We start from the raw sequence: 22039 nt of genomic DNA on the forward strand, positions 1-22039 counted from the left end.
ACATTAGATGTAAATAATTTATACACTTCAATTCAACACACAAAAGGATTAAATGCAACAAGGCAGGTTCTGGTTGATTCCCATATGGAACCCAATGTAATTTCCTTTTTATTGGAATTATTGAAGTTAGTCCTAACTGAGAATTTCTTTATTTTCGAAGACACCTTCTATGTGCAGACTCAGGGTTCGGCAATGGGGTCCAATGTGGCCCCACCCTATGCTAATTGTTTCATGTCAGTCTTTGAATCTGACTATATTTATAGCAATGTATTATTCAAGTCCCATTGCATATTATGGCGCAGATATATCGATGACGTGTTTTGCCTATGGAGGGGTACAGGTGAAAGTTTACAGGAGTTTTTCAACCAGATTAATTCTGTCTGGCCTGAACTCACCTTCACTTTGAATTTTGATTATAAAGAGATCAATTTTTTGGATACTAAAATCATTCAAGAATCAGATGGGTCACTGAAAATAGATCTGTTTGTGAAGGATACGGATCGCAACAATCTATTGCTGTATCAAAGTTGCCACCCCAAAGCCGTTAAGAGGTCAATTCCTCTATCTCAATTTGAAAGAGTACGTAGAATAGTGAGTGATAGTACCTTATGTTCCCAACGGTTAAATGAGATGGAGACTAAATTTTTACAGAGAGGTTACCCACGTCGCATGTTACAACAATGTCGTAGAAATGTGAGTCGAAAAAGTGACACAAGATCTTCATTAAGAATCCCACTAGTACATACATTCCACCCCTATATGTATAAATTACATGGCAAGATCCGCAAACACTGGCATATACTACAGGAAAGTTTGGATGTAGGTTCACGTTCCAAGGTGTCACGACAAACATTCTTACAAACCTCTAAAAAAGGCACTTTTCCGTGTCTACAGTGTGCACAATGTACCCAAACTATTAAAGAACGTATCTCACATCACAAGTCTGATATTCGGTGTGGGAAATACCACCTTCCAATTCCTAATCATTTCCGTGAAGCAGGGCATTCGATAGCCCAATTACGATTTTTGGTACTGGAACAAGTATCTTTAAATAGGAGAGGAGGGAACTTGCATAAGAAATTATTGCAGAGGGAGGCTTTTTGGATTTATTTTTTGCAGAGTCTGGAGCCCAAGGGCTTGAATAGGGATTACAATCTCTCTAGCCTTTTCTGAAGTTAATTTAAAAAGATATATATTAATATGGGTCCCTTATTTAGGGATATTAGAAGGGATAAGGACGGCTCCGGTAATCTGACCTAGAGACTTGTGATGTGGCTTTCTTTTTCTTTTGTTCCTTTTTTTCTTTTCTTTTTCTTTTGTCTCTTTTCTTTTTTATTATAACTTTAGAATTTCAAATGGAGTTAATAGAGACTGTGGCACGAATTGTATTCATATACTGTTTATTCAAACTTTCTTTGCTTCTTCCAGGCTGCCATCTGATTTTCTAATTTTACTCTATACTTACCTAGTCTACACGCTCCAGCGTTGATTTCTTCGTGGCACTTGATTTGGGAATTACCGCACGATGTTAAGACATTCACCGCTCACTCACGTTCCTGACACTTCGTCTCCCATAGGAGGATGGACTTTCCCTGCACTAGCGGTGATGTATTTCCGGCTGGGACGTCTCGATCTATGCGTTCCACCTTGCGGTTCAGCCGCTTTTCAATAGACGTCACCTCCGGGTTTTGGGTTACTTAATGCGGGGACGCATAGGGGAATCTATGCAGACTTTCTGTTTGCCGCGGATGGCGGTTCATTATTTCCAGATCACCAGACACATTTGCGGTAAGCCCCTTTCTCTGTTTGGATTAAGCTGGACTGTAGTCATGTCGGTACAGGTCGGCACCGTATTCATCTCCATCATTATTTTCTTTTCACTTTGTTCTCACTGACTGTGATTATTTTTCACTTGCCTTATAGAACTCCTGACGGAGTCACGTGTATTTATATTAAAGGTGGTCCGTACTGTTATTGCATACAGCGGTAAGCAAACTGATTTGATCTTTTCCATAAGGGGCTGTACTTTGCTGCTTTCATTTTGTCTTTTTTTGTATTTGCTTCTTTTCTTTAATTTTTTTTGTGAGATGTTTGATTTTATGGAGAGCTTTGTGGCCACATCTAATATGTTTATGTCTATGGAGAAAAGCACTTCTGTGAACTGTATACTAATGTTAAATCTATAATTTTACCATCATGTGGATGGTGTTAGATCGATAATATTGGACAAACCATGTACAACATTATATACTGATTTTTTCTTCCTTTTTTTGTACTTTCTCTAAATTTCTTGATTGTATTATGGATTGATATTTATGTAATATCTTGTTATATTTGTCTTTTATGTTCTAGTCTGATGAAGGTCAGGATTGACCGAAACGTTACGTTAAAACTGGATTTATGTTGAATAAAATTTTATAACTTATTTGGAGTGCCGGATATTTTTCTCATTGTCTGAGCCATTTCTGTGACCATTGTTTAGTAAGTATCTTTTGTTAATCCTTTTACTTTAAGCAACTGTATATGCTGTATTGTTTTGGAACTCTCTGCCGTCTGATGTTGTAATGAGTGATTCATTACTTAAATTTAAGAGGGGACTGGATGCCTTTCTTGAAAAGTATAATGTTACAGGTTATATATACTAGATTCCTTGATAGGGCGTTGAACCAGGGAACTAGTCTGATTGCCGTATGTGGATTCTGGAAGGAATTTTTTTCCCCAATGTTGAGCTTACTCTTTGCCACATGGGTTTTTTTTTGCCTTCCTCTGAATCAACATGTTAAGGCATGTTAGGTTAGGCTATGCGTTGAACTAGATGGACTTAAAGTCTTCCTTCAACCTTAATAACTATGTTACTATGTAAAATCTTTTGAATATTTTGTATAGACACTGCCCATCTTTTTAGATTAAATATAAAATGTAATAGTTTGTTCAAATTGTTCTGTAAAACGCACCCCAAAGCCATACGCTACCTGTAATGGGTGTCCTATCGGCCTGTATAAACAATTGGTGCAGCTAATAAATAGTCTATCTTGGGTTATTGTGGAGCTGACAGTGACCATACCGTGGTACATACAGTTCAAACCAGAAGTTTACATACACAATATAAAAGGACACATATTCATGTTTTTCTCAATATCTGACATGAAATCAGAATAAACCTTTCCTGTTTTAGGTCAATTAAGATTAAGTAATAATTATTAATATTTGCCAAATGCCAGAATAATAAGAGAGAGAGAATGTTTTAAGGCATTTTTATTAGTTACTAGTAGGATTACGGAGTTTAAAAGGATAGTCTAAAGGTGAAAGTAAATTTGATGTAAATCTATTTCATTACATGATCTATACTATTTTCTAATAAACTTGCTTTAAAAATTCCCTACCGTTCCACAAAATTTACTTTTGCCATGGTGGTGTCATAATACTGTGTGTAAGGGGTGTATTGTTGGGCATCCTACTGTCACGACACAACTGTCGGATGACCCGGGACTAGGGGCTCCTTTCCTGACCCTAACACTAGGGGGAGCCTAGTCCTGCTCCCTGGGATACTGCAATGGTGAAGATGCCGGGGCCTCCACCCTTGCCTTATCTTCTAAGGGTGGTTTCACACTTGCGTTTTTGTCTGCAGCGTTTTTTACCAAAAAAACGCATGCGTTTTTTTCCCCTATATTTAACATTGAAAACGCATGCGTTTTTTGGTGTACGCGTTTGCACGCGTTTGTGAACGCATGCGTTTTTTAACTGCATGCGTTCATTTAATAAAATGCAACTTGTAGTATTTTGAGGGGCGTTTTTTTTTTCCAAAAAAACGCATGCGTTCACATGCGTTTTTTTTGGACAAAAAAATGCATTGGAGTCAATGGGGACGCATGCGTTTTTTTTGACATGCGTTTGCATGCGTTTTTTTGACGCATGCGTTTTTTTTGGCACCATTGAATTAAGTGTAGATAAAGATGTCTAGACACTGATAAGACTCCCCCATAGCAGCAGGGTTATAAAAGGAAGGTGGGAGGAAGTTTATGGTCACTTCTCATCAGACTCCAAAGAAGACAGCACCCTGCCCGGACGCATTGTTGGACAAGACACAGAGCAATGTGAGTATATCCTAGCCAATGCATTCATTTTCAATTTTTTGGATCTACATGTCCTAATTTCTTCTATTTTTTTTCTTTCAACACGCATCAGAATGTCTTCTCCGGTTTCCTCGTCTGATGAGGAGTTCCAGCCACGTCAATCAGAAGTGGATCACGTGAGCGAGGTATGTTTTTTGTCCGTCAGCTTGGTAAGTATTGACTGTCACATCGACACATGAGGCAATTTTTTTTTTTTAATTTTATAGAGCACTTCAACTGAGGGACAGAGAGGTACTGAGCAGCGGAGTCAAGGTCCAGGTGGAAGACGGCAGCGGGTATGTATACCAGGCAGACTGTCCTTATTGTAATATTCTTTTAACTTCCTTTCTGTACCCTTGTTTTTCTATACATATTTCTTATATCATCCTTTTCTGAAAGTTGTCATTCATATTCCTGCCCTTTCTCATCTTCGTGTCTTATTTTTTCTAAATGTGGTTGAGCAAACTTAAATGATTTTGTTTTAATTTTAGGTTTCACAACGGGACGACGACCGGATTGATAATGACCTGCTGATCAGTCTGGTCCAGGAGCGAGTCCCGTTGTGGGACAGCCGGGATCAATAGCACGCCGTCAATAGTGTTCTCCGTCGTTTGGGGAGTGAGGTGGCCCAAGCGTTGTGGGATGGCTGGGAGAATTCCCCGCCACGGGTCCGTAATGCATTTGGTAAGTATTGCACGGTAGTGTGAAGCAACAGACCTTGGCCATGCTCTCTTGACTGTGTGTGATGAAAGAAACTTTTCGTAGTTTCTGTCATCACACACAGTCACGAGAGCACGGCCAAAAGTCCTTATTCTGACCATTATATTTTATTGTTATTTCACAGTGGAGAAAGTAAGGACACGTTGGCGTTCTATGAAGGACCGCTTCAACAAGGACCTACGTGCAGAGAAGAGTGCAGCTAGTGGTTCCGGAGCAAGGCACCGGCTCTACAAATACCACCGTGTGTTGGCCTTCCTGAGACCGGTCCTTCTCATGAGAACGTAAGTATTTCTCACATGCCTCCAGTTGTATTGCATTGACATAATCTGTCACTTTTAATTCCACAGGATGTACCGTCTTGTTATAGTTTGGTATTAATTTTCTGTTTTCTTTTTTCACAGCACACACTGCACGACTGTCGCCACAGGTTCTGGAGCGGTCCTTCAGCCGGCAGCCACGGACCCGTCCCAGCCATCCAGCAGCGCAGCACCAGGTGGGTCTTCCACACTCACTGGAGACCAGGGGGCTGGCCCATCAGGTCTTCCCCTTTCGCAGTCCTCTCGCTGCACCCATTTTTGCGGGCTCATCCCGGCAGCGACAGAGGGCTTCGGATAGGTCCCTCATGCCCGAGTTTTTACACTTGAGCTCGGTTTTACATGAAGCTATCAAGGCTTTAGGTGACAGAATGGATGTGACCCATAATCTCTTAAATTGCCGCATCCAGGATGTCGCCAAAAGCGTTGATCAATTGAAAGCCGACCTCAAGAAGCCAGCTCATCATTTTTTCAATCAAATCCTAGAGGGCATGTCGGAACACCTTAGCCCTGATCTCCAGCTGAGTGTGATGCAGGCCTGCAATGTTGCTTTTGTGCAGGCTATGCAGCAGAGTCAGAGTCGTAATGTGGCGGCATATCCAACTGTGCCGTCACTGTCACAAGTAAACACTATTCCTACCTCTGCTGCATACCACTGCACGGCCACCTCTATTCCCTCTACAGGTGTACTCCACTACAGCGCCAACACGATGACGAGTGCTGTTGGACATCCCACCGCCACCACCGTGACGACCGCTGCTCCGGCTTGGACCTCCTCCGCTGACACCACGATGACGCAGGACCCTGTCGTGGCTTATCGGCCCGGCACCCTCCCGATGCAGCAGGACCCATCCATGCAATATCGGACCGGCCTACCCCAGATGCAGCAGGACCCAGGCCTGGCATATCGGACCGGACCCACCCCGATGCAGCAGAACCGAGGCCTGGCATATCGGACCGGACCCACCCCGATGCAGCAGGACCGAGGCCTGGCATATCGGACCGGACCCACCCCGATGCAGCAGGACCCATCCATGGCGTATCGCACCGGGCCCCCCATGATGCAGCACGACCAAGCCATACCTTTCCAGGCAGGACCCACCCTGATGCAGCAGGACCCATCCATGGCTTTATGTTCCCCCCCACCAGCAATGCAGCAGGACACTGGTATGGGATTTGTTTCCCCCCCCCCCAACGAGGCACCAGGATCCTGGAAGGGTTTTTGTTTCCCCCCCCCAACGAGGCACCAGGACCCAGGCGGGAGTTTATCTTTCCCCCCATTGGACTCAGACATTGCCGAGCGCTCCACAATGGAGACTGACTGTGTGGAGCCGGGTCCTGATGTGTCTCCCGCCCACACTTTACAACATAGCCCAAGAAGACTTCCCCCAACCCAGAAAACCCAACGTAAAACTGGCAAAACGCATAAAAAACAAAAAACTTTGATTATTCCTCCCCCATCACCTACCGATGTGTCTCAACCTTCCAGTGTGTCTCAAGCCCCTCATGTTTTAAGCCCCATCCCCGAACTTCCAGACCCTTCAAGTTTTCTTGCCCATTCTCCTGCCACCTCTGCCTCCTCCACGGTGAGCCAGGCTTCAGTTCTGAATACCCCCCAGTTACGTCACTCAACCCCAAGCCGGCGTGGTTCAACCCGGCGCGGTACCAAAAAATAAACTTGTTTTTTTTTTCCTCAATAAAAAAAAAGGTTATTTGAAACAATTATGTTTGGTTTATTGTGTCTTTCACCGCTCTCAATACACACCAATAAACTTCGTCACACACTTATTCTTTTGGCCTACACATATCTCCAGTAGTATAAAATACCAGACAACATCTATATGTGTTTCTTTAGTATACAGATATGAGTTGGCCAAAAAAATAGTATTTATTTCCATACTCTTATTTTTGTACCTAGTGTAGTGTCACTGTACAAAGAGAAAATGGTGGAAATCAAGTTCAGAACTCAACTGAACCGGTCAGATGTCAAAATATATACCTGACCGATTAAGTTGATTACTGCCTTGTATATTCACCATATTCTATATAGCACATTATGTGACAATGGTTGTCAAACAGATGGGACAATTGTTCTCACACTCTACATATCTATGCTCACCAGGCCAGGTGTAAGAAATTGTGAATTCATGATCATGTATATGTTTATCATGAATTTATTATTGCTTACACTTGACTTGATGGATATAGAGACCGTGACAGTCTTGACGCAATGACGTCAACAATATTAGAATTAATAAATAAAAATTTTGTACCATTATTATAAGTATGGGGCCCGTGGTTTATATCATTCTTTGAAAACCAAAATAGGGAGTGCAACAGAGGTAAATTACGATGAAAAATTAAAATTTATTACCTCAACAACTATCACCCACTCCTGGTTTTGGATTACAAAATATGATATACATATCTACTGCCCATCTTTGGTCAACCTTTGTTTAGAGAGGAAAAAGATAGTAGACATGGTGAACACAAAAAAGTTTATTAATTAGAAAAATTTGTATCAGTGTTTAATAATTGGTAAACATAAACATACAACAGGACATTTACACAACATTGTCCTGCCATGACACACGTCCAATATCGGACACAAAATAGTCCGCAAATTGGTCCCGCATAAGACCAACGGCTGCAGTTGACCGCATCGGGTGATGCTGAAAATCAGGCAATGGGTGTGCAACAGGTTCATCAAGTTCAATGTGGGGTCGCTCCTTAGCCATTATATAATTGTGTAGCACCACACAGGCTTTGACCACCTCGTCCACTGTTTCCACTTTTAGATTGATGGCTGTTGCAAGAATGCGCCATTTAGCAACAAGAATGCCAAAGCTGCACTCTACGGTTCTTCTGGCCCTGGTCAGTCTGTAGTTGAATATTCTTCTAGTGTGGTCCAAGTCCCTACTAGAATAGGGCTTCAGGAGATTTTCACACATCTGGAAGGCCTCATCCCCAACCATAACAAATGGCAGCGGTGGGCCTTGAGTGTTGGGGAGAGGCTGTGGAGGGGGAAAATTAAAATTGTTGCCATACAACCGACAGCCCATATCCGAGCTCTTGAAGGTTTGGGAATCATTGCCACGGCCAAAAGCTCCAATATCCACGGCGATGAAGCGACACTCCGCATCCGCTATTGCCATAAGCACTACCGAAAAATATTTTTTATAATTATAAAACTCAGATCCGGTTCTGGCAGGTTTGACAATGCGGATGTGCTTTCCATCCACCGCCCCTAAACAGTTTGGGAAATCACACACGTTCAAAAATGTAGTTGAAATTTCCCGCCACATGTCCACGGTGGGTACGGGTATAAACTCCTCACGGAGTGCATTCCATAATGCACGACAGGTGTCCACAACAATTCCGGAGAGGGTTGAGATTCCAAGGCGGTATTGGAAGTGCAGGGAAGATAAACTCTCTCCTGTGGCAAGAAATCTAGAAGAAAAAGAAACAAAAACAAAAAAAATTAAAATCGGCTCTAATGGTGTGTTTTAAAAAAAAAAGAAAAAAAAAAACAAACATAGAAAACATGTCATAACAACAAAGTTGACGGTCATTGGTTTAGTTTTGGAACGTACCGTAATGTCACTAACAGACGTTCCTCAGGTGGAATCGCTCTACGGAGCCGTGTGTCCTGTCGCCTTATGGATCCTTCAACACGAGCCAGTAAATCCCGGAAAGAATCTTGAGACATTCTGGTATAATCCTGGAATTTCTCCGGGTTTGCATTCAGCTCCGCATAGAGCGTGTGATATGCTCCACGGCTCTCACGCACTTCAATGATGGGGTGCCTCCAAAAACGCCAACGCTGTCTCCTTCTCCATCTTTGGCGGTTTCGGTCTTGCTCCCAAGCAAAAACACAGGCAAGGAAAATCGTTACACCGGAAACAGTAGCAAGCTCTGAAAATTTCTGTACCCCTAGGGTCTATATATTGAGAGACCATCATATACACCCTCTCTATTCCCATTGGTTGTGTCTGGTATTTTTTTTTTTTTTGGAAAAATTTTCAAAAAAAACGCAAACGCATGGTGCAAAAACGCATGTAAACGCATGTAAACGCTGCGTTTTTTTTAAGCATGCGTTTAACGCATGCGTCAAAAAAACGCAGCGTTTACATGCGTTTTTGCACCATGCGTTTTTTTAAAAAAACACATGCGTTCAAAAACGCAAGTGTGAAACCAGCCTAAGTTAGCCCTCCGTCTGATCCCTTCCGCCATCCAGGGAAGAGAGGGTGCTACGATGCACCACACGATCCCAACCTGACAAACAGGGCAACACAGACAAGGGTTAACCCCTTCACCCCCGGAGCTTTTTCCGTTTTTCCGTTTTCGTTTTTCGCTCCCCTCCTTCCCAGAGCCATAACTTTTTTATTTTTCCGTCAATTTGGCCATGTGAGGGCTTATTTTTTGAGGGACGAGTTGTACTTTTGAACGACATCATTGGTTTTACCATGTCGTGTACTAGAAAACGGGAAAAAAATTCCAAGTGCAGTGAAATTGCAAAAAAAGTGCAATCCCACACTTGTTTTTTGCTTGCCTATTTTGCTAGGTTCACTAAATGCTAAAACTGACCTGCCATTATGATTCTCCAGGTCACTACGAGTTCATAGACACCTAACATGACTAGGTTATTTTTCACCTAAGTGGTGAAAAAAAATTCCAAACTTTGCAAAAAACAAAACAAAACAAAATTGCGCCATTTTCCGATACTCGTAGCGTCTCCATTTTTCGTGATCTGGGGTCAGGTGAGGGCTTATTTTTTGCGTGCCGAGCTGGCGTTTTTAATGATAGCATTTTGGTGCAGATACGTTCTTTTGATCGCCCGTTATTGCATTTTAATGCAATGTCGTGGCGACCAAAAAAACGTAAATCTGGCGTTTCGAATTTTTTTCTCATTACGCCATTTAGCGATCAGGTTAATGCTTTTTTTATTGATAGATCGGGTGATTCTGAACGCGGCGATACCAAATATGTGTAGGTTGGGTTTTTTTTTTTATTGATTTATTTTGATTGGGGCGAAAGGGGGGTGATTTAAACTTTTATATTTTTTTTATTTTTTTCACATTTTTAAAAACTTTTTTTTTTTACTTTTGCCATGCTTCTATAGCCTCCATGGGAGGCTAGAAGCAGGCACAGCCCGATCGGCTCTGCTATGCAGCAGTGATCATAAGATCGCTGCTACACAGTAGATTTGCAGGTGTGCTGTGCGCGCCGACCACAGGGGGGCACTCACAGCCACCGGCAATCAGTAACCATAGAGGTCTCAAGGACCTCTATGGTTACAATGGAGGAGCATCGCCGACCCCCGATCATGTGACGGGGGTCGGCGATGCGCTCATATCCGGCCGCACGGCCGGATGCGGTAGTTAAATGCCGCTGTCTGCGTTTGACAGCGGCATTTAACTAGTTAATAGGCGCGCGCAGATCGCGATTCTGCTCGCGACTATTGCGGGCACATGTCAGCTGTTCAAAACAGCTGACATGTCCCGGCTTTGATGTGCGCTCACCGCCGGAGCGCACATCAAAGCGGGGGTCCCGACATGTGACGTACTATACCGTCAGATGTCGGGAAGGGGTTAACTGAAAACTCCAGACACACAAAATATTTAATCACATATAACAGTGGAATCCACTTGGGTGTGCAGGAAGGGGAAAAAACAAAATAGAGAAGGATAAGGAATAGTGATGAGCGAGTGTACTCGTTGCTCAGGTTTTCCCCGAGCACGCTCGGGTGACCTCTGAGTATTTGTTAGTGTTCGGAGATTAAGTTTTCATTGCGGCAGCTGAATGATTTACAGCTATTAGCCAGTTTTATTACATGTGAGGATTCCCTAGCAACCAGGCAACCCCCACATGTACTCGGCCTGGCTAATAGCTGTAAATCATTCAGCTGAGGCGATGAAAACTTAATCTCCGAACATTAACAAATACTCGGAGGTCACCCGAGCTTGCTCGGGAAAACCAGAGCAATGAGTACACTCGCTTATCACTAATAAGGAATTACCATGTGTACAAACCAAACAACAGTCGCTAATAACTCCTCCAGCTCTCCTTCTCATGCCAACTCCTTTCTCTCTGTTAGCCATGCAGCAAAAGCTAGCTCTGATGAGTACCAGCAGCAGAGCCCAGACCACATAGGGGAAAGAAGTGGCTAACCAAGCACAGCTGAGCTCAGGGATTCTCAACATGGCCGATTAACCGCTGGTCTGCCAAAAGAAATAAACACATTTAGGCTATGTGCACACGTTGCATATTTTGATGCGGATCCGCAGCGTTTTTGTCAGTGGGAAATTCAGAATTGGTCTGCAAATGCTGCGGAAATATCCGTGCAGGTTTGCAGAGTTTTATTTTCCGCAGCATGTCAATACTTTTTGTGGATCTACAGCATTTCTGCACCCATTGACTTCCATTGTATCTGTCAAATCTGCAGCAAAACCGCAGGTTTAAAAAGATCTGCGGTTTAGCTGTGGAGTTGCGTGCGAGAAACGCTGCAGATCGGGAGGAGAAAGAGTGTGTGAGTGGAAAATATGTGTGTGTCTGTGTGCGGGTGTCTGTGTGTGCGTGGATCTGCAGGTGTGTGCGTGTGTGTGTGTGTGTGTGTGTGGGTCTGTGCATAGGCAGGCATTATCCGATGGGACTACTAGTCCCATCCATCTATGTCTACTACAGTGACAGTTAGCCAATGATGGGACAGTAGTAGTCCCATCACCCGGCTACAGTGTGGAATATTAAAAAAAAGCAAAAAAACACATAGAGTACACAAAGTCACCATACAGCTAATCCCAGACGCTCTCGATCACCTGCAAAAAAAATTAAAAAAATAAACCAACAGTATACTCCCTGTTCCGACGTAATCCATTTAATATTCACATGTAAAGCACCATGGAATAAATAGCGCTTTAAAAATGTATTATAATAATAATAATATTGAGTGTCCCGCGATGATCTCTTGTGTAGAGCTGTCACATCGGGAGACTCTGGTGTACAGTGACAGGTGTGATGCCGCGATCACTAACGGGTTGGGGAATACTCGCTTGGCAGCGATATAACACAGTAAGACCGTATTTTCTTTCAAAGTTCAACTGGGTTTATTACTCCATAAACCCCAGAGGCACACACAAAGTAACAGCCTTCAGATCCGGCAAAACAAAGTAACAATGTTCATAACATGGCTCTGCTCCATCAGGATTGTGACCACTTGGTAGAGTCCAATATTCAGGCTTGCTTTGGATATTATGGTCTTCAATGGAATATGTAAAAGAAGAGGCTGGACAAAGAAATTACATCACAATTTTTTCTTGTTAAATAATATATCTTTATTTAGCTTACAAAAACGCATATGGAGCGCCCCATGGGGCCGTGGGGTACTTGGTACCGGGTCCAACACAGCAGTTCTTAAAGGGGAAGGTCACGGCAGCAGTGACCCTGTCCGTGGCCCCGGGCGTCCAATAATAAAGGGTTGTTTTGGTGGTAAATGGGAAGCGGGAATAAAGTTCATGTGGAAAAGGGGACATGTTCGTGACGCCACCCGTGGTGTTCGGCAATGAGAAGATGGCCGACGCTGCAATTCAGGTCCTCTCGGGCAGATGGTGATGCAGCAGAGTTGGTGCAGCTCTCCACGGGTAGAGCTAACCCCAGGGCAGATGTAGTGTAGAGATATACAGCAAGATGGCGGTGGTGGCTATGCCGGGCAGGTGCGATTGGAATAATGCAAAAGACACAGCAAGGTGCAGTTTCCAGACTTTTACTTACAGTTCTGTATGGCACCCAGCCGGGTGTACTGTGTCCCCCTGGGTCTGTGGTCCAGCAAACTCCCAGGTAGTTTGGGATGCACCCTTCCAGGACTCCTTTCATAAGCCTTCCTCTAGCCGTCTCTCTACGCTGGCTTTCCTCTTCTCCTCCCCAGCAGCCAGCACCTTACCCACAGTGTCCCAAGCCAGCAGCCATGAACCTGGTCGGGCAACATTCTCTCAGTCCCCTGGATTTTCTACGGCTACCTTTTTGGCGAAGTATGGGTGGATGTGGCTGTGCTTCTTGCAAAAGCCACAGCCTCCTGTTTCTTAGCTAGACTTGTAGTTTCTCACTAAGTTTGGGCCGGTCCACTTACTGTAACTTGGTCCCTCCATGTCTGGATGCGGGCCCTATGGGTGGCCCCTGCACTTCCCATGCCCCTGAGACCCTTTCTTGCTTCCTGGGAGCTTCTTGCTTTCTTTCTCCATTCAGCCTGTCAGGAGCTGCAAACCCCCACGTCTGCTCAGCTCCACTTCCTTTCTTCAACTCCTCTCTTTCCCTCCTAATCAGCTCCTCTCCTACTCTACCTACCCCACCCACTCCCCAACACCCATTCCCATCCAGCCTGGGATGACACCTTCCTCCCAAAGGGTATGCCCAGGTACCCCGACTAAACTGGTGTGTGTTGGATGTGAGTGTTAGAGTCCTGGGTAGTGCTCCCTCCTTCCCTGATAGTGGGATACCACACCTCTAGGTGAGGTGCAGTATCTCTGTGGCGACTGGACCTGGGGGGCACCACACATACAAATCCACATGAAAAAAACGCATAAAAATTTGCATAAAAAAACATGAAAAAAGCATAAAAAATGCATAAATCCACGTGGATTATTTCCTGTGTTTTCTGCCAAGAGAGGAAGAATCTGCGCAGAAAACTTCACAGGCAAATCCGCAACGTGTGTACATACCCTTAATATGACGGAGAAGTGCTTCTTCTCAGCGCTGGAGGAGCAATCAGACGCTGCAGTCCTCTGGCTCCACTCTATCACAGTAACCCCGTGACAGTACTCCCTCTTCTACAAGGGAACTCCGGAACCTCAGGACCAGGTTTATTAGGGTGTGCAATGTAAAAAGCCCAGACCAGTCTGGCCGCATGAATGTCAGATGCTGGTACCCACATCCTCTCCTCAGGACAATACCCCCTCCAATGTACCAGATACTGAAGCGACCGATGAACGAGAAGAGAGTCCAAGATTTTTGCAATCTGGAAATTCAGATTACCATTGACAATGACCATCGACAGGAGATGGTGTTAGAGGCGATGGTACTGCAGATGCAACATATTTTTTGAGGCGAGAATAAGGAAATACATTATGGATCCAAAAGGTAGATGGTAAACCAAGGTGGAATGCTCTGGGATTGACGATGGCTATGATCTTATAAGGACTGATAAACCTGGGACCCAGTTTCCAAGACTGGACCTACAGCTTAATGTTCCTAGAGGACAGCCACACACAGGTACGGACCCACCAAACATCTCAAATCAGCCACACTCTTGTATTTGGATCCGATCTTCCTCAAATTATTCGTAACCCCCTGCCATATGGTAGCAGATGAAAACCATTCCTCCTCCGGTAATCCAAAAGGGTGATTACCATTAAAAGAACTAAACTGAGGATGGAACCCATATGCCCCAAAAACGGGGACTTACCGGTTGATTCCTGACAACGATTATTTACAGCGAATTCAGCCAATGCTAAGTAGGTAACCCAGTCCTCCTGATTTTCAGACAAAAAACACCTGATACGTCTCTAGATTCTGGTTAACCCGTTCAGTCTGCAGGTGAAAAGCGGAAGAAAAAGACAAATGTATCCCCAGAAGTGTGCAAAATGCCCTCCAAAATTTGGAGACAAACTGCACCCCTCGATCAAAAATAATATTAGTCGGGATCCAATGCAATCTAATTATCTCCCGGACCAAAACTTGCGGCAAGGATTTGGCGTTTGGCAACGCTGGTAAAGCGATAAAATGAGACATTTTACTGAATTTATCCACCACAACAAGAATTATACTTTTCCCCGCTGACAAGGGAAGGTCCATAATAAAATCAACCAAGAAGTGAGTCCAAGGTATGCTGGGGATCTCCAATGGTTGGAAAGCCCCCGATGGACGAGTATGAGAGGTCTTAGAAAGAGTGCAGACACTGCAGGCAGCTACATACTTCTGGACATCTGTATGAACACCTGGCCACCAAAAACGCTGAGTAAGCAGATCCGTGGTGGCTTTATTCCCAGGATGTCAGGCCAGCAGCGAATGTTCAGTGAGGGCTCTAAGATGGAGATTGACCAGAACAGTTTACCAAGTGGAAAGGAAGCAAGGGGTGTACCCCTGAGCATCAACAACCTCTCTTTCCAGATGAGAGCATATAGACGCTTACACTTATTTCCTCCCCCAGGAAAGCAACGGGATAAGACATCCATTTTTGTTCCCCGGCCTATAAGTAACAAAAAGTTAAACCTGGTAAAGAACAAGATGAAGAGGCAATGGGGGATGAGGATGGTCTGAGGGGACCCTTAGCCAGACTTTCCACGATGTAGTCCATCATGGCCTGTCTCTTTGGACCAGAGATATTATAGTCTGTTCTATGGCAGCTTGGCACCAGGAATGAGATTAATGGCACAATCGTAAGGACTAGTGTTGAGCGATACTTTCCGATATCGGAAAGTATCGGTATCGGAAAGTATCGGCCGATACCGTCAAAATATCGGATCCAATCCGATACCGATACCCGATCCCAATGCAAGTCAATGGGACGAAAATATCGGAATTAAAATAAACCCTTAATAAACTTGTAGGTTCATTCTACATGAAGGAAAACAACTAAGAATAATGTAGGATGTATTGGGGGACGTGGCGGAGATATTAAAGGGACAGAGGTTTAGCCCAATGTAATAGAATAGCAGGATTTTTTATTTTTTTTTATGAAGTTCGGCGTTAGAAAGAATTTGACTATGTTATTTTTTTTTTTTTTTATGTCAGATATTGATGTTTCACTACTTCCACGCCCTTCACCTTCTTTTTTACTTCTCCCACGCTTTCTTCTTAATTATCCTCATCATCAGCTTCTTTGACATCAACTTCTTCACCTTATTCATCTTCTTCTTCATCTTCTACCTATTATTTTTTGGGTTACATTGTTCATATTCTTTTTATTTTACTATTATCTTCATCATATTCAACTTCTTCATCATATTCTTATTTGTGACAGGCATTCCCGTAGTTGTTATCTATAAAAGTTTGAAGATTACACCTTCCGTTCTGCCTGTCACAAACCAGTTACATTTGTCCGCGTTCAGTTTGGCCTGCAGCATCAGGCTTTATCCAGGGGCACCACGAGGAGGAACGGACTCACCCCCATACACTGCTTAGTCTTCTTCTGCTTATAATTTACATAATATTTTTTTGCTCTGATATTTTGTGTTATGCTTAATGTCCTTCTGCTCTTTGTTCTGCAGCCTCTTGTTCTTCTGCTTCTCGGTCTTCCAGGTCGTCGTCGTCTCCAGGGTCGTCGTCTCCGGGGTCGTCGTCATCGGGGTGGTCTCCGGGGTCGTCGTCATCGGGGTGGTCTTCAGGGTCATCGTCTCCAGGGTCGTCGTCATCACGGTGGTTGTCGTCTCTGGTGTCGTCGTCATCTTAGGGGTGTTCTTCCGGGTCATCGTGTTTAGTCTCTTGAACTTGGAAATGTAGCAGAAGGTACAAGAAGGCTGAGAAAATGCCGAGAACCAGCTGATGGAACTGGAACTCGGATGGCTACCCGAAGGTCCAAGAGCCAATGGAACTACCGAGGACCAGCTGACGTTACTGGAACCCGGTTACTAAGCAGGAGGTACCCGTGCCTGAAAGCACTACCAAGGACCACCTGACGTTGGTGGAACTCGGATACCCAGAGGGAGGCACCTAAGCCAAAGGCTCTGCCCGGAACCAGCTGACGGTACTGGAACCAGGATGGGGAGCAGAAGGTACAAGAGCAAAAGACACTGCCGAGAACCAGCTGACGGTGCTGGAACCCGGATGGGTAGCCGAAGGTCCAAGAGCCAATGGAACTACCGAGGACCAGCTGACGTTACTGGAACCCGGTTACTAAGCAGGAGGTACCCGTGCCTGAAAGCACTACCAAGGACCACCTGACGTTGGTGGAACTCGGATACCCAGAGGGAGGCACCTAAGCCAAAGGCTCTGCCCGGAACCAGCTGACGGTACTGGAACCAGGATGTGGAGCAGAAGGTACAAGAGCAAGTGTCTGCGTGGCTTTTGCAGGACACGTTGCCGGCTGCACAGCAGGGGAACAGCTGGCGGTGCTGGACCCCACTGACACATTGGCGAGGTGTTTGGCTCTGTGCAGCCAGCACTTCCGGACAGCAACGAGCGGTGTTGTAGCCCGGGCTCTGCAGGGGGAGCAGAGTGTAGGCCGAAGCCTACTTGAACCAATTTCAAAGGTAACCTTTAACCCCCCCTCAGGGGTTAGAAAGTAGAAGAGCCACAGCTTATGCAGCAGTAGTGCTGCACAAGTCAAAGGTTGCTCTTTTAATTTCGCTCCTTGCACACGCTGAATGAAACACGTATAACATTTAGCCCTTTATACAGTCAAACTGTGTTGGAGGCGCGAGTTCCCTTTGTAATGAGACGCAGCACAGATGTCAAGAATCCCACCTTGGTGCTGGGTGCAGCCTCCTGAGCGTTGTTATTTGCTGTACAGGAGTCTGCGCTGTCGTGTTATCCCCTGGCCTAGCGCCGTTAGCGCTGCCCATCTTCTGACCTCATTTAATGTTGGCCGGTGCGGTTCGCGATGCCCATGAATCACAGCCCCGCAGTGTATTGACATAGTTTAAACACTGCGGGGCTGGGATTCATGGCCTGGCGCAGTACATATGTTCGCCTCTCGCTTGGGTTCTTACACCCGCTTCAGACTATGCGGCGTCATCTGATCCCTTATCGCATGCCACGGCCATGAAGCCGCACAGTCCGAAGAAGGCGGAAGGAGAGGAGGGACAGGCGAACTGATGCACTGATCCTGCCCATCAATCACACCCTCGCAGTCCCAATAAATAAGACACCGAGGGGCGTTGTGTGGGTCAGGGCGGCCGCAGAGGCGCAGGCAGCCAAACCATGATGCCAGAAGACGGGCAGCGCTACCAAGGGGGTTGCAGCGTGTCATTACAAAGGAAAGTCACACCACCGGGACGGTTAAATGGTCACACAGAGGACACATTGCAGACGTGTTTTCAGTTCCACATGTGCGAGGAGAATACGTTTCTGAGCCACCTTGCACACATGCAGCATTACCGCTGTACAAGGTGGCTGGATAACGTAAAAACGCCTGGGGGAGGGGGGACAGGTTCCCTTCAATTTCAGTTCTTGTGTCTGCGTGGCTTTTGCAGGACACGTTGCCGGCTGCACAGCAGGGGAACAGCTGGCGGTGCTGGACCCCACTGACACATTGGCTGGTGTTTTTCTCTGTGCAGCTAGCACATCTGGGCAAAAACTGGCGGTGTGTTAGAGCCCAGGGACAGCAGGAGGAGGAGCAGGAGGAGGAGGAGCAGGGGGAGGGGAGTGTAGGCCGAAGCCTGCACAGGCGGCAGCTTTGGGTGTGTTGTGTCTGCGTGACTTTTGCAGGACACGTTGCCGGCTACACAGCAGGGGAACAGCTGGCGGTGCTGGACCCCACTGACACATTGGCGAGGTGTTTGGCTCTGTGCAGCCAGCACTTCCGGACAGCAACTAGCGTTGTTGGAGCCCGGGCTCTGCAGGTGGAGCAGAGTGTAGGCCGAAGCCTAATTGAACCGATTTCAAAAGTCACCTTTAACCCCCCCTCAGGGGTTACAAAGTAGAAGAGCCACAGCTTATGCAGCAGCAGTGCTGCGCAAGTCAAAGGTTGCTCTTGTAATTTTTCTCCTTGCACACGCTGAATGGAACACGTATAACATTCAGCCCTTTAGACAGTCAAACTGTGTAATGGAGGCGAGAGTTCCCTTTGTAATGAGACGCAGCACAGGTGTCAAGAATCCCACCTTGGTGCTGGGTGCAGCCTCCCGAGCGTTGTTATTTGCTGTACAGGAGTCTGCGCTGTCGTGTTATCCCCTGGCCTAGCGCCGTTAGCGCTGCCCATCTTCTGACCTCATTTAATGTTGGCCGGTGCGGTTCGCGATGCCCATGAATCACAGCCCCGCAGTGTATTGACATAGTTTAAACACTGCGGGGCTGGGATTCATGGCCTGGCGCAGTACATATGTTCGCCTCTCGCTTGGGTTCTTACACCCGCTTCAGACTATGCGGCGTCATCTGATCCCTTATCGCATGCCACGGCCATGAAGCCGCACAGTCCGAAGAAGGCGGAAGGAGAGGAGGGACAGGCGAACTGATGCACTGATCCTGCCCATCAATCACACCCTCGCAGTCCCAATAAATAAGACACCGAGGGGCGTTGTGTGGGTCAGGGCGGCCGCAGAGGCGCAGGCAGCCAAACCATGATGCCAGAAGACGGGCAGCGCTACCAAGGGGGTTGCAGCGTGTCATTACAAAGGAAAGTCACACCACCGGGACGGTTAAATGGTCACACAGAGGACACATTGCAGACGTGTTTTCAGTTCCACATGTGCGAGGAGAATACGTTTCTGAGCCACCTTGCACACATGCAGCATTACCGCTGTACAAGGTGGCTGGATAACGTAAAAACGCCTGGGGGAGGGGGGACAGGTTCCCTTCAATTTCAGTTCTTGTGTCTGCGTGGCTTTTGCAGGACACGTTGCCGGCTGCACAGCAGGGGAACAGCTGGCGGTGCTGGACCCCACTGACACATTGGCTGGTGTTTTTCTCTGTGCAGCTAGCACATCTGGGCAAAAACTGGCGGTGTGTTAGAGCCCAGGGACAGCAGGAGGAGGAGCAGGAGGAGGAGGAGCAGGGGGAGGGGAGTGTAGGCCGAAGCCTGCACAGGCGGCAGCTTTGGGTGTGTTGTGTCTGCGTGACTTTTGCAGGACACGTTGCCGGCTACACAGCAGGGGAACAGCTGGCGGTGCTGGACCCCACTGACACATTGGCGAGGTGTTTGGCTCTGTGCAGCCAGCACTTCCGGACAGCAACTAGCGTTGTTGGAGCCCGGGCTCTGCAGGTGGAGCAGAGTGTAGGCCGAAGCCTAATTGAACCGATTTCAAAAGTCACCTTTAACCCCCCCTCAGGGGTTACAAAGTAGAAGAGCCACAGCTTATGCAGCAGCAGTGCTGCGCAAGTCAAAGGTTGCTCTTGTAATTTTTCTCCTTGCACACGCTGAATGGAACACGTATAACATTCAGCCCTTTAGACAGTCAAACTGTGTAATGGAGGCGAGAGTTCCCTTTGTAATGAGACGCAGCACAGGTGTCAAGAATCCCACCTTGGTGCTGGGTGCAGCCTCCCGAGCGTTGTTATTTGCTGTACAGGAGTCTGCGCTGTCGTGTTATCCCCTGGCCTAGCGCCGTTAGCGCTGCCCATCTTCTGACCTCATTTAATGTTGGCCGGTGCGGTTCGCGATGCCCATGAATCACAGCCCCGCAGTGTATTGACATAGTTTAAACACTGCGGGGCTGGGATTCATGGCCTGGCGCAGTACATATGTTCGCCTCTCGCTTGGGTTCTTACACCCGCTTCAGACTATGCGGCGTCATCTGATCCCTTATCGCATGCCACGGCCATGAAGCCGCACAGTCCGAAGAAGGCGGAAGGAGAGGAGGGACAGGCGAACTGATGCACTGATCCTGCCCATCAATCACACCCTCGCAGTCCCAATAAATAAGACACCGAGGGGCGTTGTGTGGGTCAGGGCGGCCGCAGAGGCGCAGGCAGCCAAACCATGATGCCAGAAGACGGGCAGCGCTACCAAGGGGGTTGCAGCGTGTCATTACAAAGGAAAGTCACACCACCGGGACGGTTAAATGGTCACACAGAGGACACATTGCAGACGTGTTTTCAGTTCCACATGTGCGAGGAGAATACGTTTCTGAGCCACCTTGCACACATGCAGCATTACCGCTGTACAAGGTGGCTGGATAACGTAAAAACGCCTGGGGGAGGGGGGACAGGTTCCCTTCAATTTCAGTTCTTGTGTCTGCGTGGCTTTTGCAGGACACGTTGCCGGCTGCACAGCAGGGGAACAGCTGGCGGTGCTGGACCCCACTGACACATTGGCTGGTGTTTTTCTCTGTGCAGCTAGCACATCTGGGCAAAAACTGGCGGTGTGTTAGAGCCCAGGGACAGCAGGAGGAGGAGCAGGAGGAGGAGGAGCAGGGGGAGGGGAGTGTAGGCCGAAGCCTGCACAGGCGGCAGCTTTGGGTGTGTTGTGTCTGCGTGACTTTTGCAGGACACGTTGCCGGCTACACAGCAGGGGAACAGCTGGCGGTGCTGGACCCCACTGACACATTGGCGAGGTGTTTGGCTCTGTGCAGCCAGCACTTCCGGACAGCAACTAGCGTTGTTGGAGCCCGGGCTCTGCAGGTGGAGCAGAGTGTAGGCCGAAGCCTAATTGAACCGATTTCAAAAGTCACCTTTAACCCCCCCTCAGGGGTTACAAAGTAGAAGAGCCACAGCTTATGCAGCAGCAGTGCTGCGCAAGTCAAAGGTTGCTCTTGTAATTTTTCTCCTTGCACACGCTGAATGGAACACGTATAACATTCAGCCCTTTAGACAGTCAAACTGTGTAATGGAGGCGAGAGTTCCCTTTGTAATGAGACGCAGCACAGGTGTCAAGAATCCCACCTTGGTGCTGGGTGCAGCCTCCCGAGCGTTGTTATTTGCTGTACAGGAGTCTGCGCTGTCGTGTTATCCCCTGGCCTAGCGCCGTTAGCGCTGCCCATCTTCTGACCTCATTTAATGTTGGCCGGTGCGGTTCGCGATGCCCATGAATCACAGCCCCGCAGTGTATTGACATAGTTTAAACACTGCGGGGCTGGGATTCATGGCCTGGCGCAGTACATATGTTCGCCTCTCGCTTGGGTTCTTACACCCGCTTCAGACTATGCGGCGTCATCTGATCCCTTATCGCATGCCACGGCCATGAAGCCGCACAGTCCGAAGAAGGCGGAAGGAGAGGAGGGACAGGCGAACTGATGCACTGATCCTGCC

The sequence above is a fragment of the Ranitomeya variabilis genome, chromosome 8, assembly GCF_051348905.1.
Source record: "Ranitomeya variabilis isolate aRanVar5 chromosome 8, aRanVar5.hap1, whole genome shotgun sequence".
Lineage (NCBI taxonomy): Eukaryota > Metazoa > Chordata > Amphibia > Anura > Dendrobatidae > Ranitomeya > Ranitomeya variabilis.